General features: G+C 42.6%; 1 protein-coding gene and 1 non-coding gene across 4 annotated transcripts in view; one reads left to right on the top strand and one right to left on the bottom strand.

The window, feature by feature from the left end:
- Positions 1-11484, bottom strand: part of TAF12 (TATA-box binding protein associated factor 12) — a 35865-nt gene extending 24381 nt beyond the window's left edge. The window contains exon 1 of one of the 3 annotated variants that reach the window (XM_072750588.1): positions 11117-11484. The gene's annotated coding sequence lies outside the window, so the exon portion shown is untranslated. Of the gene's footprint in view, positions 1-7616; positions 7747-11116 lie in introns of those variants that run through there. The other 2 variants (XM_026014519.2, XM_072750587.1) reach the window with 2 other exon arrangements.
- A 232-nt stretch (positions 11485-11716) lies between these two features.
- On the top strand, positions 11717-11850 carry LOC112931844 (U11 spliceosomal RNA). The gene has a single exon (XR_003237385.1). It is a non-coding gene; the product is annotated as a U11 spliceosomal RNA (small nuclear RNA).
- The last annotated feature ends 15384 nt before the right edge of the window (positions 11851-27234 follow it).

Below are 27234 nucleotides of genomic sequence, written 5' to 3'. Positions count from 1 at the left end.
CCTGGGTGGCTCAGTCACTTAAGCGTCTGCCTCTGGCTTAGGTCATGATCCTGGAGTTCTGGGCTCAGAGGGAACTCTGATTCTACCTTTTCCTCTGCCCCTCTCCCCATTCGTGTTCTCAGGCTCACTCATTCACACTGTCTCAAATAAATAAATAAAATCTTAAAAAAAAAACTGATATAGTTAAATAAATTAGGGCATGACCACATAGTGAAATATATTGAAAAGTGTAAGACTCATGGAAATATTAAGCTGAATGAAAGAATCCAGGACTGCCTGGCTGGCTCAGTCAGAAGAGCACGCGACTCTTGATCTCGGTTGTGAGTTCAAGCCCCATGTTGGGTGTAGAGTTACTTAAATAAAATTTTAAAAATTAAAAAATAATAAATGAAAGAATTCAGTCAAAAAGACCACATGTATGATTCCATTTATATGAAATGTCCAGAATAGACAAATCTACACACACAGAAAGTAGATTAGTGGTTGCCAGGGCGGAGGGGGGTAGGAGAGGGATAGGGATTGACTGCTGATGATAGAGGATTTATTTTTAGGGGGGATAAAAATAAACTGAAATTAGATTATGATAACTAGGGATCCCTGGGTGGCGCAGCGGTTTGGCGCCTGCCTTTGGCCCAGGGCGCGATCCTGGAGACCCGGGATCGAATCCCACGTCGGGCTCCCGGTGCATGGAGCCTGATTCTCCGTCTGCCTGTGTCTCTGCCTCTCTCTCTCTCTCTCTCTGTGACTATCATGAATAAATAATAAAAATATATATATATATAAAAAAAAAGAGAAAATTATAAAAAAAAAAAAAAAAAGATTATGATAACTGCACAACCCTGAACATCCAAAAATGCCACTGAACCGTACATCTGATAATGGTGAATTGTATGATATGTGAATAGCATCTCAATAAAACTGCTTTGGAAAAACAAGGAAGCTCATGAAGTGACCTTTAAGATACACTGTTCATTGAAAATGCAAGGTATGGAAGAGTATAATTTGTCATTTATTAAAAGACATATAATTGTAAATGCATAAATTATTCCTGGAAAGATACATAAACTGATAACAGCAATTACCTTGGTGGAGAGGGGAACGGTAGTATCTGGGTGGCCTACGGGACCAAAGAGGAATATTTACTTTTCATTGTACACCCCAAATTCTGCATATGTTATCTATGAAAAAAGAATTAGCATACTACTGGATGTTTCCTCTGAAAAAATAGGTAATTCTGACAACTGTTCTTAAAAATATAACAAAAAATCGGGGTGCCTGGATGGCTCAGTTAGTCGAGTGATTGACTCTTGATTTCAGCTCAGGTTATGATTTCAGGGTCAAGGGATCATACTCTGTTGGGCTCTGTGCTCAGCAGGGAGTCTGTTTGAAATTCTCTCTCCCATCCCTCTGCCTTTCCCCTATGTTGCACATGTCTAAGATTTTTTTAAAAATCTTAAAAATAACAAAAAAATATATCAGTAACAACAAAAATGAACATTGATCTATATCTCACACCTTATACAAAAACAAACTCAAAAGTGATCACAGACTTAAAAATAGAAAACTATAAAACTTTTACAAGAAAGCACAGGGAAGGGATGCCTGGGTGGCTCAGCGGTTGAGTGTCTGCCTTTGGCTCAGGGTGTGGTCCCAGAGTCTCAGGATCGAGTCCCACATCAGGTTCCTTGCATGGAGCCTGCTTCTCCCTCTGCCTGTCTCTCTCTCTCTCACGAATAAATGAATAAAATCTTTTAAAAAGACAAAAGACTAAGTCTTTTGACTTAGTCATATGTCAAATGACTTTATGACTTATGACTTTAGTCATAGACTAAAAGAAAATATTTACAAATTACATATCTGACAAACAACTTGTATCCAGGATATATAAAGAACTCTCAAAATTAAGAAAACAAACAGCACAATTAAAAAATGGGCAAAAATTCTGAACAGATCCCTCACCTAAGAAGATATACAGATGGCAAATAAACACATGAAAAGATATTCAATATCATTAGTCATCTGGGAAATGCAATTAGGCAAATGAGTAACCACTAAATACTATTAGAATAATAATTTTTTTTTAAATAGACAAGTTCTGGAGAGGTAATTGAATAACTGAAAACATCATACATTTCTGTGTGAATGTAAAATGGTACAATCTCTTTGGAAAACTTTGGCATTTTTCTTTCCCAAGATCTTATGTATTTATCTGAGAGACAGGGAGAGAGAGTGACATACCACAAGTGGGGTAGAGGGGCAAAAGGAGAAGCTGACTCCCTGACAAGCAGAGAGCCTGACTCAGGGCTGGATCTTAGGACCCGGGGATCATGACCTGAGTGGAAGGCAGATGCCTGACCAACTGAGCCATCTAAGCACCCCGGTTTGGCAGTTTTTCTTTTTTCTTTTTTTTTTTTTTTAAGATTTTATTCAGACAGAGACATAGGCAGAGGGAGAGGGAGAAGCAGGCTCCACGCAGGGAGCCCAATGCGGGACTCGATCCCGGGACTCCAGGACCAAGCCCTGGGCCGAAGGCAGACGCTCAACCACACTGAGCCACCCAGGCATCCGGCAGTTTCTTATAAAGATAAATATATAGGGTTGCCTGGGTGGCTTAAGCGTCCTGCCTTCAGCTCAGGTCATGATCCCAGAACCTTGGGGATTAAGCCCCACATCGGGCTCCTTGCTCAGTGGGGAGCCTGCTTCTTCCTCCCCTTCTGCCTGCCGCTCCCCCTCCTTGTGCTCTGTCAAATAAATAAAATCTTTTAAAAAATGTTAAATATATACTTATATGACCCAGTAATCCCACTCTTTGGTATTTACCCTAAAGAAATAAAAACTTATATTCAACAAAAATTGGTATGTGAATGTTTATAGCAACATTATTTATAACTGTCAAAAGCTGGAAACAATCCAGTATCCTTCAATGGGTGAACTATGACTATATATCCATACAATGGAATACTACTTAGCAATAGTAAGAACTACTGATATGTGCAACAACATGGATAATCTCAAATGCATATGCTAAGTGGAAGAGGCAAGACTCAAAAGGCTACTGACTGTATGATTCCATTTATTTGATACTCTGGAAAAGGCAAAACTATATGGATGGAGAGAACAGATTAGTGGTTGCCAGTGGCTTGGGGTAGGCTAGGATTGGACTACAAAGGAGCAGCATAAAGGAAATTTTGGGGGTGGTGGAACTTTTAGGTAAGAGTGTTATGGTGCTTATGTGACAGTATGCATTTGTCACAACTCATAGAACTGTACCCTCAAAAGGGTGGATTTTTGGTACAGAAATTTAAAAATAAAACATCACAACCATTCTGAAATGGTCAATGCCTCCACTTTCAGATTACCTGTTTACTGACAACTTTCATCAAGTCAAATTATGGATGATGCTGACCAAGCACAATGGAATGAAGTGACTGTACCTGAATTCTATTATGTAATATATCATGGTTGCCTTTGGGCTACTCAAATTTCTAATGCTCACTTACTTGGAATGCCAAGAAATAGGGAAGTAGTACAGTGTAAAAACAGAGACACTAACTGTGGGACAGTTAACAATTATAATAGTAAACTAGCATTTACTATGTGGAAATCACATGCTATGGGATTTACAAAATAAGTCCAGAAAGTCCATGCCCCAGTTATCTAGAGTAAAAATTATTTAGTAATTTTATCAAAACAAGATTATGTGGCTGGGAGTTCAATTAAATACTGGGTCTATCCACCCTCCCCCTTACCAGCTGCATTTAAACTATGGTTGACAGGCTCAGGACAACAAGCCCTAACTGCTTTTCCTTCTAACAGCTTGTACCTCAAACAGAAACCGAGTTGTAACCCTATTACTGTAGAAAGAGGATCTGATTTTTCAGAGGGTTAAGAGATGTGGGGATGGCTTGTATTAGTTATAAGACCATAGCCTTTTAGAGACATCTGTTCCATTAACAGATTTTTTTTAAGATTTTATTTCTAAGTTTACACCCAATGTTGGGGGCTTGAACTTAAAATCTTGAGATCAAAAATTGCATGCTCCTCCATCTGAGACAGCCAAGCACGCTACAGATTCCCTCCCTCTAAAATATATATTTTTTTTAAGTGAAGAGAGTAAGGGAGTAGAAGACCAGATTGTCTTTAAAACCCTTTAACTTCTGAAATGTTTAGGAGTTATTTAAACAAATGCTGGAGTGAAGGAGACTACCAGGCTGATAGCATAAAAGTCCTATCATTGTGGTGAATGACTTAACTTAATGACTGGGTTTTCTACCTGTTTCTCTCCTCACTGCTTCTAGATGTATCTAAATGAACTCCTATTTCCCAGCCTAAAAAAAAAAAAAAAAAAAAAAAAAAAAATCAACTAATTGCATTCTGTAAGACTTGAGAGCAACAGAAACATGGAATTTTTTTCCCACTAGTTCTTTGACTACTTTGGTCCCATTTAGGTAGTTTTGATTTAACAGAAAGGCAGTAGAGTGATCAAGGGCATGGACTCTGGTGGCAGTGTCTGGGTTCAAGTACCAATTCTGCCACTTATTAATTAGCTTTATGTCCCTGAGCAAGTTATCTAATCTCTTTATGCCTAAATAATTTCCTCATTTGAAAAATTTAGTCATAAAGTATATCTCATGGGATTATTGTGACAATATATTGAGTTTCTGTATATAAAGCACCTTGAAGAGTGCCCGGCACATGGAAAGTACAAATAAATGTTTGCTAATATTATAAAATATATATGCTCTTCTTTTCTAGATCTTAGTTCTAAAAATCAGCATATTAAAACTAAAAGGTTTTCTCATTGTAGTACGTGATGTGGCCTCCTATAACCACTTTTTTGACTATAGACATTAAAAAAAACAATAGTGACTAAAAAATAAAATGGTAGTGGTAAATAGTCAACAAGAGGCTGATGAGGGGTACTATGGCATAGGGAAGACTGAAGTTAAGAGGGTTAGGTGTCATCCTACTTCTGCCACTGAGTTATGTAAGCTTCCTTTGACCAGAGTTTCTACATGTATAATTGAGTAGGATCAGACAAATTTTAAAATCCCTTCTGGCTTTAAGAATTAATGTAAGATTTTCAGATTAAGTTCATATGTACCAATTTCAGTTTGTCTTCTGCACCCAGCGCACCTGTAGTGCATGCACAGTACAATCTAAACGCTGCTGGAATCTTATCTCCAAAGTATCTGGGGGCTTTCCATGAAGACTGCAGGTCAAAAGTAATACGTTCTATATTCATATCTGCTCTAACAATGATTTTCTGATCAGGTCCTTTGAAATACTATTATAATAACTCAATGCTAGAGCCACAAATGAGTGAAATAAGTACATTTTGCAAATGTAAATGAGGATATTAACTCAGGAATAAGTTACCATTAATTAAACCATCAAGTACTTTGAAATGGTGGCATGGGCATGCTTTACTTCATAATTTGGTGTAAGTTTTGATCACTTGCATACAGTAGAGGCATTTGCAAATAGTCTAACCCTTTGGGAAAAAAAACAGTAGTTTCAGCTAAGTTAGCCCAATTTCCCTGATCATCTACTTCATGTTACAATTAATTGTAATGTTAATCCAATTTAAGTTCTTGTTTATCAATTTGGTCTTTCTTGGCCTCTTAAATTTAAAATTAAATATATCTTACTCTATTGTGAAGAAAAGCTCTATTCAGGTCCCATTTTTCTTTTTTTTTTTTTCTTTTTTTTTTTTTAGGTCCCATTTTTCTATCTTGACTGCCTTATGCTTATTTAAAAACACAGAAATTTAGTTCTCCTCAAATACTACACAAGATAAGGACCCTAACAAGTTATAGTACTTGACATTAAGAAACATCTTAAAGAGGAGGAGAGTGCTTTCATTCAATGATATGTTCTGTATAACTCTTATTTCTATTTTGTTGATGGGCAAACTGATATATGGAGAAGAATTCACTTAGAAAAGTAGAAAAAAGTTAGTCAAACACATAACTGGGTTTGACTGGGGCTGGGTCACTTAGTACCATGTGTTTTCAGGCAGGGTGACTTAATCTCTCGGAATCAATCAATATCTATATGATGGGACTCCCAACATCTAACCTGTGGGGCTGTGATAATTAAATGATACAACATTTGGAAGTGCTTATGATGGTGCCTAATTAGTCTGAGTAGGTTTCAGTAAGAGATATTATTGAAGGGAAGTGACTGGCCCAAGCATCCCTGACATTCTTATCTAAAAGCAGCCACCTCCAGTAAATGCTTATACTAAAAATACAGGATACAACTTACTTGACTTCAACTTTCCAAACAGCTTACTGTATTTCTTTGGGTGGACGGGTTTAAAGGTTCTCTCAACTGGTTAAGTGAGATTCACTGTATCGAGGTCAATACAGTGACAAGCCTCAAAATAAAGTACTCAATTTGTAAAAATTTCCCTCTTGAGTCTGACGTTAAAGCAAAGATTCCAGAAGCATGTTTTCAAGGATATTAGCCAAGGTTCTCCTACTTCCTGGGCACAGCAGGGTACTATTATCAAAATTATGATCTAATCAATCATTGCCTCACCTCCATCCTGTGCCTTCTTTGGACCTTAGCCTCCTTACATATAAAACAGGAGTTTAAAAAAGATTATCTTTCTGGGCCATCCTGTCCTCCCGTCTAACATTCTTTGGTTTGATATGCAGAGATCTGTGCTCCATCAGGGTCGAGTGGAATGGTATTTAAAGCACTTATCGAGCATAGAACTGAGTTCAAACGGCTTCGACTTCACATCAGAGCTTCGTTAAGAATGAAGCAGAAAACGGAGATGCTTGCATGTGGGCTTTCCTAGATAAAGTATCTGACACAAGAAAAGCCTGCCAAACGCCGAGCAGGCAGCGCGAAGGAAGGGTCTTCTTCCCCTGAATACATCCTTTACCACTCAGGATTCAGAGAATGTGATGGGGAAAGAAAAAAAAAAAAAAAAAAGAAAAAGAAAAAAGAAAAAAACGTATCCCTAGATCTTTTCCGAACTCTCTCCCTTTCCCTTGGAGGCTGATCTCCTCGCAGCCATGACCCCTCACACTCCCCGCTTTGGGGGAGCTCGGGTCCTCACTGCCCGGTTCCCTCAGGTACTTCGGAGTCTCCAAGCCCTGATCCCGTCCCCAGAGAAGCCCATCTTCACTGCCCGCTGCGGTTCCTTCCAAACCCAAGTGTTCTCTGAGTCCTCGCTGCCCTGTTTCTGAATCCTTAGGAGCGTGGATCTTCACTGTCCCGCTTCTGTCTCTTAGGAGCCCAAGTCCTCGCGGCTCCGCTCTTACCCTTCGGAAGCCCGTGTCTTCACGCCCCTTTCCGTTCCGACCCTCTCCTCTCGAGGAGCACGGGTCCTCACAATCCTGTCCCTCGCACCCCGCTTTCCATCAGGTGCCGGGGAACTCACATCCATCCCCGTTCCCTAAGTCCCGTCTCCAGCCCGGGTCCCCACAGCCGCGTCTTCTCCGAGCCCCGAGCCCCTTAGTCCCGTCCCAACAGCCTGATTCCTCGCACAACCCGGTCTCCTCCACAACCTGGTTCTTCAAACACTGACCCACTGTGGGTCTGGGTCCTGACTCCCTCCTCCCGCTCTTCTTCCTCAACTGCCAGGGCCCAAGACTCACAGGCAGCAGCGTCTATCTCCCCATGATATGCGGAGACTGCCCCAGTGAAGCGTTCGTCTCAGCAGCCGGTCCGACTGCTCGGCCCTCCCCGAGTACTTCCGGCACCGCTCCCCGCCTCCAACCCGGAAACGCGCGGCTCTTCCGGCCGGCGGGCGCGCGCCTGGCTTGCGCAGGCGCAGACTGCCCTCTGACACGTGGTCGCGGTCCTGGGCAGTTACTGCGCTCCGGCCGCGGTGCTCTTTCCTGCTGGTGGTTGACTGGCAGCGTGGGCGAGCCCTTCGCCCTCTAGCCAGGTGTTACGAACCGTGCCCTGGCTGCTTCTTTCCGTCTCTGCCTGTCGTATTATCGCAAGCACTACCGGTAATTGACGCCTTCCGAGGGTTGAGAGGTCGCCATTTTTAGTTGGTGCCTTTATCTTGATTTCGGGACAGAGATGCCACCTGGGACCGCATCACCCCGTACGTAATCCTGTTGCACCCTAACAAGGGAATTGGCAACGCAACAACCTAGAGACGAGACACCGTTTGTACCTGTGGATTGGCGACTCATAATATCAATGGAGTGTTTGCTGTCATCCAGGAATTTTGCTAAGCCCTTCCGATGTATCTATCATTTAATCTTTTAAAGAAAACCCGTGAGAGATTAAGGTTCTAGCTGTACAGTCTCAACCTGAACTCAGAAGTCTCACTGTAAAGCCCGATTCTGTCGTGTATGTAACCATTGAGCTGATGGTTTTGGTTTTTCTAGCAAACGCTTTGGGATAATTTTATTTTTAACCCTATGTCAGGTGATAGGCATGTAAGACCCAGTCCTAGCCAATGTGGCATTTACCCTAAGATGAAGAAGAACCCACAAACGTAAAGGAATGTACAAAGGGTTGTGACAGCCCAAAGTGAGCCATGGTAACTGTCCACAGTAATCAGAAGAGATGTCTCCCGCCTGTATGTATCAGTGCAGTAACCTGCCCTTCTTGTCTCTCTCTCTCTCTCTCTTTTTTTTTTTTTTTTGGTAATGTCTATATCCCACATAGGGTTCAAACCCAACCCTGAAAGTCCCACACTCTTCTCCTGAGGCAGCCAGGTGCCCCAATGCCCTCCTTGTCTTTTTATCTTAAAATCCCACCAAACTCCCATTCCAGTCACCATCTACACTGCCACCAGATCCGAATTCTTAGATTCAAGTCCCCTTCACCATTAAGTTTTAAGCAGTCTTTCTTAGTCTAATTTCCCTGATACTACTCTCTTCACTCCTAAGGATCTGGGCACACACACTCCCCCCAACTCCCATCTTTCTTTTCTTTCTTTCTTTCTTTTTTTTTTTTTTTTTTTTAATTTTGTTTTTCTCCCATCTTTTTAAAACCAGTTTAAATGTACATTCAGGGCAGCCCGGGTGGCTCAGCAGTTTAGCGCTGCCTTCAGCCCAGGGCCTGATCCTGGATACTGGGAATTGAGTCCCACATCAGGCTCCCTGCATGGGGCCTGCTTCTCCCTCTGCCTATGACTCTGCCTCTCTCTCTCTCTCCTCTCTGTGTATTCTCATGAATAAATAAATAAAATCTTTTAAAAAATAGTAAATGTACATTCATTCATTCAATAGAGTGTTCATTATGTGCCAAGCTATTTGCTAAATGCTGAGTCTGTTCTAGTAGATACCACAGACAATAAATATCCTTGTCCTTAGTTTACAATCTACAGTAGGAAAACAGACCATCAAAAAGTACACAAAAGTGTAAGAAGGGAGAATACAAGAATAAACCAGATTTATCTAACTGGGTGATGGGCGGGCCCTGAGCTAGGAAAGCATCTTTAAGGACCAAGATGGCCAACGTGGCTCTACCTTCATTGGTTATGGGGAGAGTGGCAGGTAAAGAGTTTGGAGAAGCAGGCAGGATTCAGCTCAGGCAGGACCTTGTAGGCTATGGTGGGAACTTGGGGTTTATAAGGGGAAGGCACTGGAGTGTTGAATAGAGGAGTGAAATAATGATTTGTTTTGAAGAGATGTGCTTCTCCCTCTGCCTGTGTCTCTGCGTCTCTCTCACTGTGTCTCTCATGAATAAATAAATAAAATCTGTTTTTTAAGAGATGAGTGGTGGATTATAGGAGGAGGCCCCAACAAACAGCTGACTGCCCATATCTAGGCTTTCCACATTTATAGTACAAGTCGGCTTCCTATTATAGTGTAAGAGCTGTTTATGTGAATCCCTTTTCTTACAGCTTCTTTGTAGAGGCCAGTTACCTCTGTATGATATTAAAGTGCCTGTCTATAAAAATCTACATATATGTACACAGGAAACAGTCTGGCAAGAGAAAGACTAAACTTTTAGTAGTAGTTTGGGGAAAACATTCTCACATTTCTGTATTCTTTCAATTTTTTTTTACAATTAGCACATGTTGATTTTATGTTAAAAATGAAGTCTATGTGAGTAGTTCCATTTTTATGCCATTCTGGAAAAGGCAAAACTACAGGGCCAGAGGAGCACTGATTACCAGGATTGGGACTAGGGGGTGTGGGGGTTGGCTAGAAAAGGAGACAAAGGAACTTTTGTGGGTGATAGAAATGTTTGATATTTTGATTTGATTGTGGTAAAAGGTACATGTCTATATTAGTTGAACCATATGATTAAAAAAAGGTGAAGTTAATATATATAAATTACATATCAACAAGCCGGACTTTAAAAAATGAAATATAGGGAGGCACCTGATTGGCTTAGTCTGGAGAGCATGTGACACCCCCCCCCCCTTTTTTTTTTTTAAGATTTTATTTATTTATGCATGAGAGACACCGAGAGAGGCAGAGACACAGGCAAAGGGAGAAGCAGGCTCCATGCAGGAAGCCTGACATGGGACTGGATCCCAGGTCTCCACAATCAGGCCCTGGGCTGAAGGCGGCGCTAAACCGCTGAGCCACCCGGGCTGCCCCCATTTTGCTTTTTATTTATTATTTTTATTTATTTATTTATTTTTTTTTAAACACACACACAGAGAGAGAAAGGGGCAGAGACACAGGCAGAGGGAGAAGCAGGCTCCATGCACCGGGAGCCCATGTGGGATTCGATCCCGGGTCTCCAGGATCACGCCCCGGGCCAAAGGCAGGCGCCAAACCGCTGCGCCACCCAGGGATCCCCCATTTTGCTTTTTAAAATAATTATAGGGGGGGCACCTGGGTGGCTTAGTGGGTTAAGTGTCTGCCGTCAGCTCAGGTTATAATTTCAGGGTCCTGGGATCCAGCCCCGCATCCCTGCTGAGCAGGGAGCCGGCTTCTCCCTCTCCTCCCCGTTCTGCTCTCTCTCGCTGTCTCTCAAATGTTTTTTTTTTTTTAAGGTTAAAGTATGTGGCATTAGAAAATATACAGCACTGTTTTATGTAATATGCTCTTTATTAATGATATGTGATAGCCTATTCAACCCCTTTTATATCTGTTTGATAAAGATCTACTTTAACCAATCCAAATTTAGCATTGCTTTTTTCCCCCCCTTCACCTTAATGGTCATCACGCTGTACCTGATTCTGCAACTCAGTACTCAGTGGTGTTTGGTGTCTAATTCACTCCTTGGCAGCGCAGCAGATACCTTTCATTCCACTTGAAGAACACACTACGTTCTGCTAATCCATTGGTCTTTCTCTCCGTGTGTCTCCAATGTTTCTATGGTGGGGCCGCTGCAGGGTAGATGGCTAGGGGTGGCCCAAGTTTGCGCATTTTCAATTTTAATAGGATGGGATTCGTGTCTTCCCCAGATGGGTACCCACGGCGCCAAGAAGCGGGTATCGTGCGCAGCGTACAACAGGTGCGAGCCGGCGCGCACTGCAGCTGGCCACAGCTTCCCGGCTCGCCGACTCCCTCTGCGCTCGCCGGCTCCTTCCCAGCAAGCACCGCGCACATTTGCATATCAGTTACGTCCTTGCCTTTACTTGCATATAAAAAATCGAAAGGACAAATCATAAAAGTCTCCCTGTGAAGATTGCCCTACGGCTCAGCATGTCTTGCAGTTCCCCACTTCAACTTGAGGAAGAGGAATTAGGAAATTGCTTGCACTTTGTTTTCACCTTTATCGAAAGAGGGGTTCGCCAGCACTGCCACCCTGTTTATGGGCGCGTTAAGGCAAAAAGGGCTTCTGTCGTGAGTGGCACACGTAGGGCAGCTCCATTGCTCTTCGTGCGGAATCGACATCAAGAGATTTCGGAAGCATAATTTTTTGGTACCTGGGCAGCTGGTGATCGTTGGTCCCGGCGCCCCTGTCAGAGGTTAACTAAAATAAGAGCTTTTTGCGTTGTTCTGTTGCGTGTCTTTTTTAACAAGGAAATAACCGAAGTCTTCAACGTGTGAGAAGGTCGACAAAGTGCTGGTTAGGTTAGCTAAGTCAACTATTTACGAGAAGCATCAAAGGACCGTGGTTACACGCTGTGGTTTTTTCACAGTAAAGCGGGTGACGGTTGACGTAGGAAAAGCGGCTATTTTTCCATTTCACAGATTAGGGAATGGAGGTTTGAGCAAAGTAAAGTTACATGTTTATATAAAGGGCACTCTGGAGTCCAGAGGGACTTTCCAGACTAAGTGTCTGCTTGCAGGGGTGATGGAACCCCAAGCATAGCTGATTTTATAAAAATTCTTCCCCTCAACCAGGCGTATACATCCCTTTCTAAAGCTGTTAAAAAAATAATAATAAATAAAAATAAATAAAAATAAAGCTGTGTTAATGTTCTTTCGATAGCTTTTGGCCTTTAAAAACAGAAGCAATAGGGATCCCCGGCTGGCTCAGCGGTTTAGCGCCTGCCTGCCTTTGGCCCAGGGCGCGATTATGGAGTCCCGGGATGGAGTCCCACGTCGGGCTCCCTGCATGGAGCCTGCTTCTCCCTCTGCCTGTGTCTCTCTGCATGGAGCTTGCTTCTCCCTCTGCCTGTGTCTCCGCCTCTCTCTATGTGTCTATCATGAATATATAAATAAATCTTAAAAAAAAAAAAAAGAACAGAAGCAATAGTTTAAAGTATGTTTAGCACTTTCTTACTGCTGGCTACCAACTACCTTTCTGGATAACCATTCAACAAAGAGGTAAGAATTTAAAACCTTCAAAAAAAAAAAAAAAAAAAATCTCTCAGAGCAGTTGGGTGGCTCAGCCGCTTGGGTGGGTGACAATCTGCCTTTGGCTCAGGTTGTGATCCTGGGGTCCTGGGATTGAGTCCCGAATCCAGCTCCCTGCAGGGAGCCTGCTTCTCTCTTTGCCTGCCTCTATGACCCTCTCTCTGTGTCTCTCATGAATAAATAAAATTAAAAAAAAAATCATCTCTCAAGAATGTATCCTCATATGTAAAACTGTTTAAAAGGAGATTTAGGGACACCTGGCTGGCTCAGCCAGAAGAGCATGGGATTCTGGATGTCCCTGTGGTGAGTTGGACCTCCACCTTGGGTGTGGAGATTATGGGGGGGGGGGGGGGGGGGGGAGCAACTAAAAAACTAAAAAAAAAAAAAAAAGATTTAGCAAGGGGTTCATCCATTGTAACAAGTGTATACTAGTGATTCAATATACAGTTGACCCTTGAACAACATGGGTTTGAACTACACAGTCCACTCTTATCGTAATATAAATGTATTTTCTCTCCTTTGTCTTTTTTTTTTTTTAAGTAAGCTCTATGCCCAAGGTGGGTCTTGAACTTACACTTCTTCAAGAGTTGCATGCTCCACTGACTGAGCCAGCCAGGTGCCCTTCCCTTAGAATTTTATTTTATTTATTTATTTATTTTTTATTTTTATTTATTTATGATAGTCACAGAGAGAGAGAGAGAGGCAGAGACACAGGCAGAGGGAGAAGCAGGCTCCATGCCCTGGGAGCCCGACGTGGGATTCGATCCGGGGTCTCCAGGATCGCGCCCTGGGCCAAAGGCAGGCGCCAAACCGCTGCGCCACCCAGGGATCCCTAGAATTTTATTAATAGCATTTTCTTTTTCCTAGTTTTTTTATTAAAAGGCTGCAGCATATAATACACATAATACAAAAACATGTCTTAATCCACTGTTTATGTTATCAGTAAGACTTCTAGTCAACAGAATGCAGCTTTAGGGGAGTCAAAAGTTATACTGGGTGGGGAGTTATACTCGGATTTTTTTAAAAAGACATTTCTTTTAGAAAGAGGGGGTAAATGTGATGAGTGAGAGCAGGGTGAGGAACAGAGGGGGAGGGAGAGGCATAAGCAGAATCTTCGCTGTGTGTGGAGCTTGGTTGAGGCTTGATTTGGGGCTCTATCCCATGACCCAGAGGCCATGTCCTGAGCTGAAATCAGGAGCTGGATCCTCAACTGACTGAGCCACCCAGTTGCCCCTATAGTGGTATATTTTACAGTAGGGAGAGTGGGCGGGGGTTGGCACCCCTAACCTCTACATTGTTCAAGGGTCAAGTGTAGTAGTGATCCATCAAGTGTCTAACTTCACAAGGCTTAGTGAGGGGAGAGAGAGCAAACTGAGTACTATGCTGAGTTTGGCTGGGAAGGGGAGTTTCTGGGAAAGCTTTCCTAAAGCAAAGAATTTGAAGCTGAAACCAAAAGAAGAAATAGAAGACCACCAAACAAAGTTGTTGGGGGAAGGGCTGTTTATGTAGAGGCAAACCATTGAGGGTGGATCCAATGTACTACAGTCCCAGAGCTGAAAGACCAGAATGGCCAGAATGAAACCAGCCAGGTGGCAAGACATAGGGAAGCCTGAAGAGACCAGCCCCTGAGACCTGGTCTCACAGGCCTTGGATGTTCCTTGCAGTATTTTTTATGAAGCATAAGAAATGAAGAATTATCTACACAATGTATCAGCAAACTTTCTGTAAAGAGGCTAGATGGTGTGTATTTTGGGTTTTGTGATCATAGGGTCTCTGTTAGCCACTCAACTCTGTTGTTGCAAAGCAGTAACAGACAATATATAAACAAATGGGTGTAACTGTGTTCCAATAAAATTTTATTTATAGACCCTGACATTTGAATTTCATATAATTTTTGTATGTCATGAAATAGTATTATTTTGATTTTTAAAAAATCCTACCAGCCATTTAAAAATGTGAAAACTAGGAATACTTCGGTGGCTCAGTGGTTGAGTGTCTACTTTTGGCTCAGGTCATGATCCCAGGGTCCTGGGATCCATTCCTGCATCAGGCTGCCTGCGGGGAGCCTGCTTCTCCCTCTGCCTATGTCTCTGCCCTCTCTCTGTGTCTCTCATGAATAAATAAAATCCTTTAAAAAATTAAATTAAAAACTTTTTAAAAATGTGAAAACCATTCTTAGACTCCCAAGCAATAGCCAGGGAGCATAGTTAACTGGCCCCTGGCCTACATATTCAAGAGCAATGGTCAAACCAACTAAGGGATAGCCACAAATGGGATACAACGTACTCATTAAAATGTTGCATAGAAGCTAGTGCAGCCACTCTGGAAAACAATATAGAGTTTCCTCAAAAAATTGAAAATAGAGCTAACCTATGACCCAGCAATTGCACTACTAGGTATTTACCCCCAAAGATACAAATGTAGTGATCCAAAGGGGCACCTGCACCTCAATGTTTATTTATTTTATTTATTTATTTATTTTAAAGATTTTATTTATTCATCAGAGATACACAGAGAGAGAGAGAGAGAGGCGGAGACACAGGCAGAGGGAGAGGGAGAAGCAGGCTCCATGCACCGGGAGCCCGACGTGGGACTCAATCTCGGGTCTCCAGGATCGCGCCCTGGGCCAAAGGCAGGCGCCAAACCGCTGGGCCACCCAGGGATCCCCGATCTCAATGTTTATAGCAGGAATGTCCACAAGAGCTAAACTATGGAAAGAACCCAGATGTCCATTGACAGATGAATGGATAGAGACAATGTGGTATATATACACAATGGAATATTACTCAGCCACCAAAAAGAATGAAATCTTGGGGCACCTGGGTGGCTCAGGGGTTGAGCATCTGCCTTTGGCTCAGGTCGTGATCCCGGGGTCCTGAACTGAGTCCTGCATCAGGCTCCTGTAGGGAGCCTGCTTCTCCTTCTGCCTATGTCTCTACATATCTCTCTGTTTCTCATGAATAAATAAAATAAAATCTTAGAAAAAAAGAATGAAATCTTGCCATTTGCAATGATGTGAATGTAACTAGAGGGTATTAGGCCAAGCAAAATAAGTCAATCAGAGAAAGACAATTATAATATGATCTCACTCATGTGGAATTTCAGAAACAAAACAGAGGATCATAGAGGAAGGGAGGGAAAAATAAAACAAGACAAAATCAGAGAGGGACTCTTAACTATAGGAAACAAACCGAGGGGTGCTGGAGGGAAGGAGTTTGGGGAGATGCGGTAACTGGGTAATGGGCATTAAGGAGGGTGTGTGATATAATGAGCACTGGGTATTACATAAGACTGATGAATCACTGGACTCTACCTCTGAAACTAACAGTAAATACACTATATGTTAATTAATTGAATTTAAATTTAAAAAATAATACAAAATGTTGCATAGAGGAGCACCTGGCTGGCTTAGTCTGTAAAGCATGGGACCCTTCATCTAGGGGCCATGAGTTCAAGCCCCATATTGAACAGAGCTTACTATAAATAAATAAATAAATTAATTAATTAATTAATTGAAATGTTGCATAGGAACATTTATGGTAATGGCTCACCTCTGTGGAGCACTTATCAAGTGCCAGGCCCTTTATTGAGCACTTAGTATGCATTAGCTCCTATTACTCATCACATAAATCAATGAGGTAGGTAGTATTATTTTGCTCACTTTACAGATTAGAACACAGAAATTCCAAGAGGCCCAGATCACACAACTAGAAAATAGCAGAGTCAAGAGGTGAGCTCAGGTCTTCTGACAGGAATCAGGTGCTCTGACTGCACAGAATGCTCCAGGAGAATGTCAACTACAGCAGAATCTGTTAGGAAAGATTTGTCGGGTGGACGCCTGGGTGGCTCATCAGTTGAGCATCTGCCTTCTGCTCAGGGCATGATCCCAGAGTGCAGGAATCTAGTCCCTCATCAGGCTCCCTGCATGGAGCCTACTTCTCCCTCTGCCTGTGTCTCTGCCCCTCCCCTCTGTCTCTCATGAATAAATAAATAAAATCTTTAAAATTAAAAAAAAAGGAAAGATTTATTGGGAAAGTGAAGCTTTTTTTTCTTTTGTTTACCCATATTTTCCTATTTCCTTTTTTTAAAAGCTTTATTTATTTAACTAATCTCTATACCCATCATGGGACTCAAACTCACAACCCTGATATCAAGATTAGTACACTTCCAACGGAGCCAATCTGGCGCCACCATATTTTCCTATTTTCTGTGAAAGTACAGAGTGCACAAAAAGGTTAGAGAAATAATGGAGATACAGAGTCACTGAAAGGCAACTGATGACAAAACAAAACCACAAAGTAGCCAGTCACAGAAGACCAACTATTATATGATTTCTTTTATACAAAGTGCCCAGAAAGGGCAAATACAGAGAGACAGAAAAAAGATTAGTGGCTGCCTGTGGGGTGAGGCTTAACTACAATGGGTATGGGGGGTTTAGGAGAGGTGAAGGAAATGTCTGAAAACTACATTATGGTCAGAGGTGCCCGTCTCTATAAATTTATTAAAAATCATTTGAATCATACACTTAAAATGGATGGGTTTTGCTCTTGGAGAAGATGTGGTGGCAGCTACAGCAGAGCCTTGGATGCCCTGCTCCTGCCTCGCTGCCATTCACTCTCCCTGGGGAACAAGTCAGGCAGAAAGCCACACCGGGAGGACACCGGCGGAACCCGAGGTGGCAATTCACTGAAGTAGAATTACTCTCACCAGCTGCAGCATAAAATCTTTGGAAGAGGTATGTGTTGACTTGATCAGAGGCACAAACAAAAAGAATCTCAATGTAAAACAACCAGTTCAGATGCCTACCAAGACTCTAAGAATCACTACAAGAAAAACTCCTGTGGTGAAGGTTCTAAAACTTGGGATAGTTTTCAGATGAGGATCCGAAAGCAACTGATTTGCACAGTTCTTCTGAGATAGTTAAAAGCAGATTACTTCCATCAGTATTGAGAAAGGAGTTGAGGTTGAAGTCCCCATTGCAGATGCTTAAACCGACCTTTTTAATACATTATCAGTTGTTAAAAAAAAAAGAGGTTTTGTAGTATGACAATTTTACTTGAATAAAGACATTTTTTTTTTAAGACATTTTTTAAAAAGTTCAAGGGCTAGAAGGAGAGTATACTCAGCTAGGAGCCTGAGAATCTGTAATCAGTTTATGGAATAAGTTCTCTAATTTATAAACTTGACCTTAGTGAATTTCCTGCATGCTGAGCTCCTGTGTGTTAGCTGATTATGTCACTGCCCCCCTCTCCCGCCTCCTCCCTCATTTAAGATCCTTCAGCGGCGCCTAACTAGTTTGGGTTAACATCCTGTAAGTCTCCATGACTCACCACCCTCTTTGTTCTCAGGGTTCCAGCCACACTGGTCTCTGTATATCTCTGAAGCCACTACTCTCTCCTCGCCCCAGGGCCTCCAAAAAATTTATCTTTTAGCTGAAAATGTTCTTTTTCAATAGGTCCTCCTCCTCCCCTCCTTTCCCATCATGGCTAACTTCTCCTTCTTCTTCATATCTCAACTCAAATATCACTTCCTCAGAAAGGCCTTCCTTGATTGCCCACCCTTTACTAGGTTAGCTCTCCCACTCTGTTACACTCTTTCATGGCACCATGTACTTCTCACCAGATCATTATCATAATTGTTATTAATGCATTTACAAGTAATGTAAAATTAGTTGTTCAATATTTATGTTCCCCAGCCAGAATGTCTCTGATGTGAAGGTGTGGAACCTGTCTGTGTCTTGCATACAACTTACATCCTTGGTGTTTGCTGTAGTATCTGATTCAATATGTATTTAGTACACAATATGTACTTAGTACTCATTCAATATGTATTTATACAATCTTCATAATCCATAAGGTACTTATGTATATATGAGTATATTCACTGCTATTTATTAAGCACCTACTATGTCATAGGATATAGGTATAAACAAGACAGATTGCTTCTGTCCATTCTTCTAGGTAGGACAAGAACAGTCTTCCCATTTAACCGGTAGTCTAAGCCTACACCACCTGTAAGGAAGTTGCAGGACCTTCTGTAACTAGAATGGAACTCCTTCTAGTCAGGTCATAGATTCCTAATAGGATGGATTTACTCCAGGTGGGTGGAGGCAAGGGATGTGGTTCAGGGAGATGGATTTTTTTTCTTTTTTTTAGTTTTTATTTATGTGAGGGAAAAAGAGAGTACAGGGGCCAGGAAGGGAGGGAAAGAGAATCTCACACTCCTTGCTGAACACAGAGCCCAATGGAGGGCTCCATCCCATGGCCCCAAGATCATGACCTGAGTAGAAAACAAGAGTCAGGGACACCTGGGTAGCTTAGCGGTTGAGCATCTGCCTTCAGCTCAGGTCATCATTCTGCTGTCCCAGGATCAAGTCCCATATCAGGCTCCCTGCATGGAGCCTGCTTCTTCCTCTGCCTATATCTCTGCCTCTCTCTGTATGTCTCTCATGAGTAAATTAATAAGATCTTTAAAAGAAAAGAAGAGTCAGATGCCCAACCAACTGAGCCACCCAGATACCTCCAGAAAGATGCATTTTGAGAGGCTGTGAAGCTTTGGCATTTTAAGGAGAGAGGAAGAGAGTGTCAATTTGTCAGAGGGGAAGAGAGCATTTCTAACCTTCAGGTAGGCAGAGATGCAAGCATGGCTCCTCTTAAAATCAACCAAACCTAGGGGCACCTGGTTGGCTCAGTTGGTAGAGCATGCCACTCTTGATCTCAAGGTCATGGGTTCAAGCCCCATGTTGTGTATAGAGCTTACTTAAGAAAACAAAAACCTGGTCCCTGTGCTCCCCTATTGGTCCATATCTACGATATTGGGATAATAAGACGGTCACACAAAAATTGTTTCTATACACTAACAATCCAAAAAGGAAATTAAGAAAACAATTCCATTTACAATAACATCAAAAAGAATAAAATACTCAGGAATAAGTTTAACAAGGAGGTAAAACTTAACCAAGGAGGAGTGTAAATTGTACATAAAAACTACAAAATGATGGGGCACCTGGGTGGCTCAGTGGTTGAGCATCTGTCTTTTGGCTCAGGTCGTGATCCCGGGATTCAATGCAATTTCTATAAAAATCCTAACTTCTTTTTTCAGAAATAGAAAAACCCACCCTAAAATTCAGATGGAATCTCAAGAGACCCCAAATAGCCAAAATACTCTTATAAAAGAAACAAAGTTGGAAGATTACACTTCCTGATTTCAAAACTTCCTACAAAGCTACAATAAGTAAAACAGTGTGGTTTTGGTATAAAGACAGACATATAGATCAATGAAATAGAATAGAAAGTCCTGGTATCAAATGATTTTTTTTCTTTAAAAATTTTATTTATTCATTCATGAGAGACACACACACACACACACACAGAGAGAGAGAGAGAGAGAGAGAGAGAGAGAGAGAGGCAGAGACATAGGCAGAGGGAGAAGCAGGCCCCATGCAGGGAACCCCATGTGGGACTCGATACTGGGTCTCCAGGATCAGGCCCTGAGGGGAAGGTGGCGCCAAACCCCTGAGCCACCTGGGCTGCCCTCAAATGACTTCTGATAAGAGTCCCAAAACTATTTTCCATTCAGTAGGGGAGAGACAGTCTTCAAGCAAATGGTTGCAGGGAAAACTAGGTATTCACATGTAACAGAGTGAATTTGTTTTTTTCTTTTTAAAGATTCTATTTATTTATTCATGAGAGACATAGAGAGGGAGAGAGAGAGGCACAGAGACACAGGCAGAGGGAGAAGCAGGCTCCATGCAGAGATCCTGACATGGGACTCAATCCAGGGTCTCCAGGATCACTACCTGGGCTGAAGGCAGCACTAAACCTCTGAGCCACCCGGGCTGCCCAATAGAATGGGCAATAGAATGGATTCGAACTCTTACCTTATATCACATCCAAAAAATATCTCAAAGTGTATAAAAAGTTTCAACGTAAGAGCTAAAACTATAAAACTCTTAGAAGAAAACACGGGGAAAGCTTCATGATACGGGATTTGGTAATTTCTTAAATATGATACCAAAACCACAGGAAACAACAAGAAAAAAATAAGTAAATTGGAATTCATCAAAATTTGAGACTTTTATGCATTGAAGGCCAATAGGAAGATAGTGAAAAAGCAACTCCTAGAATGGAAGAAAATCTTTGTGAATTACATATCTGATAACAGCTGCCATCCAGACTCTATAAGGAACTCCTATAACTCAACAGTAAAAAAAGGAAACTCAATTCAACAATGGGCAAAGGACTTAAATAGATATCTCTCTAAAGATATAGGAATGGCCAATAAGCACATGAAAGGATGCTCAACATTAGTCATTAGGGTTATGCAAATCAAAATCACAATGTGTGGGGATCCCTGGGTGGCGCAGCGGTTTGGCGCCTGTCTTTGGCCCAGGGCGCGATCCTGGAGACCCAGGATCGAATCCCACATCGGGCTCCCGGTGCATGGAGCCTGCTTCTCCCTCTGCCTGTGTCTCTGTCTCTCTCTGTATGACTATCATAAATAAATAAAAATTAAAAAAAAAAAATCACAATGTGTGGGCATCTGGGTGGCTCAGTCAGTTAAGCGTCTGCCTTTGGTTCAGGTTATGATCTCGGGGTCCTGGGATCGAGCCCCAGGTCAGGCTCCCTGCTCAGCAAGGAATCTATTTCTCCCTCTTCCTCTCCTTCTCTGTCTTCCCCCTGCTCATCCTCTCTCTCTGGCATGCTCTAAGTAAATAAATAAAATCTTTAAAAGCGAAAAAAACCCCCAAAACAAACCCCAAATCACAATGAAATACCACTTCACACCTATCAGGATGGCTTCTATTAAAAATAAACAGGGGAGGGCAGCCCCAGTGGCCCAGTGGTTTGGCGCTGCCTTCAGCCAGGGGGTGTGACACTGGAGACTGGGGATCAAGTCCCACGTCGGGCTCCCTGCATGGAGCCTGCTTCTCTCACCCTCTGCCTGTCTCTGCCTCTATCTCCGTGTCTCTCATGAACAAATATATAAAATCTTTTAAAAAATGAACAAACAAAAAACAAATGTTGGCAGGACACTTGTTTAGCTCAGGAAGAGTGTGCAACTCTTGATCCCAGGGTTGTAAATTCAAGCCCCAAACTGGATGTAGAGATTACTTAAATAAATAAATAAACTTTAAAAAAAGTGTTGGCAAGGATGTCGAGGAATTGGAACTATTGTGAACTGCTGGTGGGAATGTGAAATGATACAGCAGCTGTGAAAAACAGTATGGCAATTCCTCACAAAATTGCAAGTAGAATTGCCAGATGATCTAGCAATTCCATTTCTGGAAATTTCTGGGTATATACCCAAAAGAGCTGAAAGGAGAGTCTCAGAGATATATTTGTACACCCATATTCATGGCAGCATGATTCACAATAGCCAAAAAGTAGAAACAATCCCAACGTCCATCAAAGGGTAAATGGATAGACAAAATAAATAAATATCCACATAATGGGATATTATTTGGTCTAAAAAAAGAATGAAGTACTGGTAACCACTACAACATGGATGAACCTTGACGACATTATGCTAAGTGAAATAAGCCAGACTCACATGAACAAGTATCATGTGTGATTCCACTTACTTGAGGTACCTTAAACGGTCAAATTCATAAAGGCAGAAAGTAGGACAGTGGTTCCTATGGGCTAAAGCGGGGGATATGAGAAGTTATTGTTTAATGGGCACAGAGTTTCAGCTGAGGATGATGAGAAAGTTCTGGAGATGGATGGTGCTGATGGTAGCACAAAAATGTGAATGTACTTAATGTCATTGAAGTGTACACTTAGAAATGGTTCATATGCTAAGTTTTATGTTATGGATATTTTACCACAATCTTTAAAAATGAAAACTGAATACATCAAAATGAAAAATTTTAAAGGAAAAGAAACGATGGTAAAGAACAAGGTTTTGGGTGTGCCTAAGATGTCTCCTGCATCAGGGTGCCTTGGCTGGCTCAGTCGGTAGAGGGTGTGACTCTTGATCTCAGGGTTGTAGGTGCCAGGCCCACATTGGGTGTAGAGATTACTTAAAAATAAAATCTTTTTTTAAAAAAAAGTCTCCAGCACTGGGGCTGGAAGCTGGCACCAGCTCAGGGAGCAAAAGAGTGTGTAAGCCAAGTGCCTGACATGGAGCGTGTACTCATGAAATGTAGCTACTAATGGGCCCCATCATAGATAAGGAGACTGAGGCCCAGAGAGGTCCTGTATCCAATAGAGGCCCCAGCTGACTGGGCTCTTGAGTTCTGTAAGGCAGGTGGGTGTTGCCAGTTGGAGTATTAATAGTAATACCAGCTGGTTATTTCTTGAGTTCTTAATACATTCCAGACATTATTCTCCATCTTTTTAACCCCATTTATTCTTCACAACTCCTCTGTAAATGAGGTACCTTTACCATCTTCTTTTTACAGATGAGGAAACTGAGGCTGAGACAGAGACAGATCCAAGTTCAAGGAGTCAGCATGACTTAAATCTTGGCCTCTCCAAAACCAGAAATTAAGCTTTTTGGTTTGGTCATGGTGGTGGACAGTGGGTGGTGGGTCTGGGGTGGGGGGAGTAGGTGACTCACTTGACAAAATCTAGATTCAACCCAGATTTTTTTTTTTTTTTCACTCACTGGCAGAACTTCCTCCTTTTTTCTCTCCACCTCTTTTTCTGATTCACTCTCCATCTGTTAGTGGGTTCTGGCTTCTGAAGATGTGATGCAGAGGGTAGGGTAAGCTGTGGGAGTGGGTAAGTAGACACAAAAGCGTAGGCAGTCCTTAATAAATGTTTTTTGGGAACTCCCCTCGTACCAGGCAATGTTCTGGAGGTTGAATAAAACAGACTGTCTCCCTGCCTTCAAGGGGATTCCATTACAGGGTATATAGGCATGTCAGTGGCAGGTTAGGGGAAGAGAAGGGGATGGACTAGAAAGGGAAGTGGGGGAGGAGGAGGGAAGTTGATACAGACAAGGAAGATGTGGCCAGTGTCTGTAAGGGCTATAAAGGAGATGTGAGAGAGAGTGACTGGGGAGCAAGGCGACTGGAGACAGTGAGGACAGGGCAGGCCTGGCTCAGGAACTGAGGTGAGACCTGGAGCATGGAAAGGAGCCAGCTGAAGGTGTGGGGGGAAGAACATTCCAGGATTCTTTGGGGAACAGCACAGGGGAAAGTCATGCAATCCATGTGTTGGAGGAACTTAGGAGAAGGCCAGTGAGGCTAGAGCAGGGTGACAAAAAGGAGTCAAGAGAAAAAAACAATTAAAAAAAAAAAAAAAAAGAATCAAGAGGAGATGCCAGAGCCAGCTCATGAAAGGTCTTGTAGACCATGATGAGGAGTTCAAGGTTAATTGTAAGAGGAAGAGAAGACATTGGAGGAAGTAACAGTGAAGCCTGGGAGGCAGCTCATGGTGGGAGCCCAGGTGGCTCAAGCAGTTTAGCACTGATTCTGGAGACCCAGGATCGAGTCCCACGTCAGGCTCCTTGCATGGTGCCTGCTTCTTCCTCTGCCTGTGTCTCTGCTTCTCTCTCTCCTCTCTGTGTATTCTCAGAAATAAATAAATAAAATCTTAAAAAAAAAAAGGAGGTTCTGGCTCAGAAGCAGGTGATGATGGTCGTGTGGACTAGGTGGGATTCAGAGAGGAGGCAGTTGGGAGGTGACTGAGTGATGGAGGTATCATTCTCTGAGGTACAGGAGACAAGAGGTGGGGGAAGGGGGGGATCTAAGGTGAAGTGGGGATAGAAATCATGAATTCAGGGTGGACATGTTGACTTTGCAGAATCCGTGGCTGGTCAGGCAGCTGGAAGTAGATGCCTGGGAAGAGAAACCAGACCCTGCCACCTGGGACCCATAGGCCACACCTCTTCACAGATGGGCAAGGTAGAGTCCAGAGTCCCTGCTTGAAATTTTGAATTGTTTTCATTTTTTTGAAATTGGTTATTGACACAAATCCACAGATATCAAATAAAACTCTGGATTTCTATTTCCTCTTCCAAATTGAATGCTCTAGCCACACTGGACCCACATTCTGGTTCCATGGCAGACTGTGGCCCCTCAAAATAGGGCACAAACTCTCCAGCTGGTCTAACCCTAGTAGGTCTGCTCAATGCTTGGTCCTGGTGGTACTGATTTCAATCTCTGGCATGGGCAGGAGGTGATACCATAGAAGTGGAAAAAGTTGTCCTGAGACAGAGCCTAGACTTTGGATGGACCCATGCAAGTGGCAGTTCAGCTGCTTCTCAATCTTGCAACCCAGAGTGTACCACTTAACTTCACTGAGTCTGTCTTGTTTTTTCTGGAAAATGAGGATAACAATCCCTATGTGGAATTTCATCTATGGGAAAGGTCCTAACACAGTAGCAGACACGGAAAAGGGGCTCAAGCAGTGTTTATTTCTTTCCCTTTCAATCTGATGAGCACCTAGTCTCAGGAAATCAGAATGGTCAGGCCATAGCAGAGGCTGAGGTAAAGAGTTCAGATTCTGGCTCTACCACTTGCTAACTATTGCAACCTCAGTTTTCCTATCTGTAGGATGGGAACATCTATCACACAAAACTTGTGGGAATTAAATAAGTTAATACAAAGTGTTTAAAATGGCATGGCACTGGGGGATTCCTGGGCAGCGGTTTAGCGCCTGCCTTTGGCCCGGGGCGTGATCCTGGAGTCCTGGGATTGAGTCCCGCGTCGGGCTCCTGGCATGGAGCCTGCTTCTCCATCCTCCTGTGTCTCTGCCTCTCTCTCTCTATCATAAATAAATAAATCTTTAAAAAAAAATAAAATAAAATGGCATGGCACTGAGTAAGGATTAGATTGGCCCTTGCATGTGGCTGGCCATTAGAGTCTTCTAAGGACATTTTATTTATTTTGCAAAAAGATTTATTTATTTATTTTAGAGAGAGAAAGAGAGCACCAGCTAGAGGGCAGGAGGGAGAGAGAGAAAAGCCGAAAGAGTCCACAGTGAGTACTGAGCCTGAGGCAGGGCTTGACACAGGGCTTGATCCCATGACCCTGAGATCAGGACCTGAGCCAAAACCAAGTCTGACTATTAACCAACTGTGCCACTTAGGCACCCTTTCTCTATCCTCAGAGATCTTCTCCAAATTCATCTGGGGTGGAGCCCTGGTATAGGTATTTTATAAAATCTCAAGTAATTCTATGTACAGCCAGGAATAGGAGCTCCACAATAGAGAGATAATTAAGAGCATGGGCTCTGGAGCACAACTGCCTGTGTCCAAATCCAACTGAGCCAATAAATAGATGTGTGAACGTGGTCAAGTTCTTAACCTCTCCTGTTAAGTTGGGTTAATAAAAGGACCTAGGAGATTGTGTATTGTTTAGATGCTTACAGCAGTGTGTGGCAGCTAGCGGGCCCTTGGCAGACCTGGGCATCAGCATCCCTCAGTTCCCCTATTTCTTTTTTTTTTTTTAATTTAATTAACATATAGTATATTATTAGTCTCAGAGGTAGTTTAGTGATTCGTCAGTTGCAGATAACACCCAATGTTCATTACATCAAGTGCTCTCCTTAATGCCCGTCATCCAGTTACCCCAACCCTCCACACACTTCCTGATCCCCTGCTATTTCCAAACTGACTGTAGCCACTGTAGGCCTGCATCCAGTTCACACTCACGATCTCCCCACAGGGGCCTGGATGCCTTGAACATCCCTCTCCTAACTGCTAGCTGTCCCTTAAAGTTGTTGATCCTTCTATTATTCAGCTGTTTTTTTTTTTTTTAAGATTTTATTTATTTACTCATGAGAGACACAGAGAGAGAGGCAGAGACACAGGCAGAGAGAGAAGCAGGCTCCATGCAGGAAGCCTGACATGGGACTCGATCCTGGATCACCAGGATCAGGCCCTGGTCAAGGCGGCACTAAACCGCTGAGCTGCTGGGGCTGCCCTGCACTCTACAATTTTCTTTCTTTTTTTTTTTTAATATTTATTTTATTTTTATTTATGATAGACATAGAGAGAGGCAGAGACAGAGGAGGAGGGAGAAGCAGGCTCCATGCCGGGAGCCCGATGCGGGACTCGATCCCGGGACTCCAGGATCGTGCCCTGGGCCAAAGGCAGGCGCCAAATCGCTAAGCCACCCAGGGATCCCTCAATTTTCTATAGTGAGTAAGTAATTCACAGGGAAAACAAGTGAAAAAAAGGAAAGTTTTCACATGACTTTATTTCCTCTTAATCATCTTACTGCTTTGTGCCTTAGTCTCTTGATTCTATCAAAAACATTTCTTTAAATTTTTACTTATTTTATTTAAAGATTTTATTACTGGGACGCCTGGGTGGCTCAGTGGTTGGGCATCTGCTTTCGGCTCAGGGTATGATCCTGGAGTCCCAGGATCGAGTCCCACATTGGGCTCTCCATGGGGAGCCTGCTTCTCCCTCTACCTGTGTCTCTGCCTCTCTGTGTCTCTCATGGATGGATAAATAAAACTTTAAAAAATAATATTTTATTATTTTTTAGTTTTTAATTTTTAAGTAATCTCTACACCCAAAACAGGGCTTGAACTTATAACCCTGAGGTCAAGAGTCACATGCTCTTACCAAATGAGCCAGCCAG

The sequence above is a fragment of the Vulpes vulpes genome, chromosome 2 (assembly GCF_048418805.1).
Source record: "Vulpes vulpes isolate BD-2025 chromosome 2, VulVul3, whole genome shotgun sequence".
NCBI lineage: Eukaryota > Metazoa > Chordata > Mammalia > Carnivora > Canidae > Vulpes > Vulpes vulpes.
The sequence above is the reverse complement of the archived record's forward strand: the minus strand, read 5'-3'. Positions and strand labels throughout refer to the sequence as shown.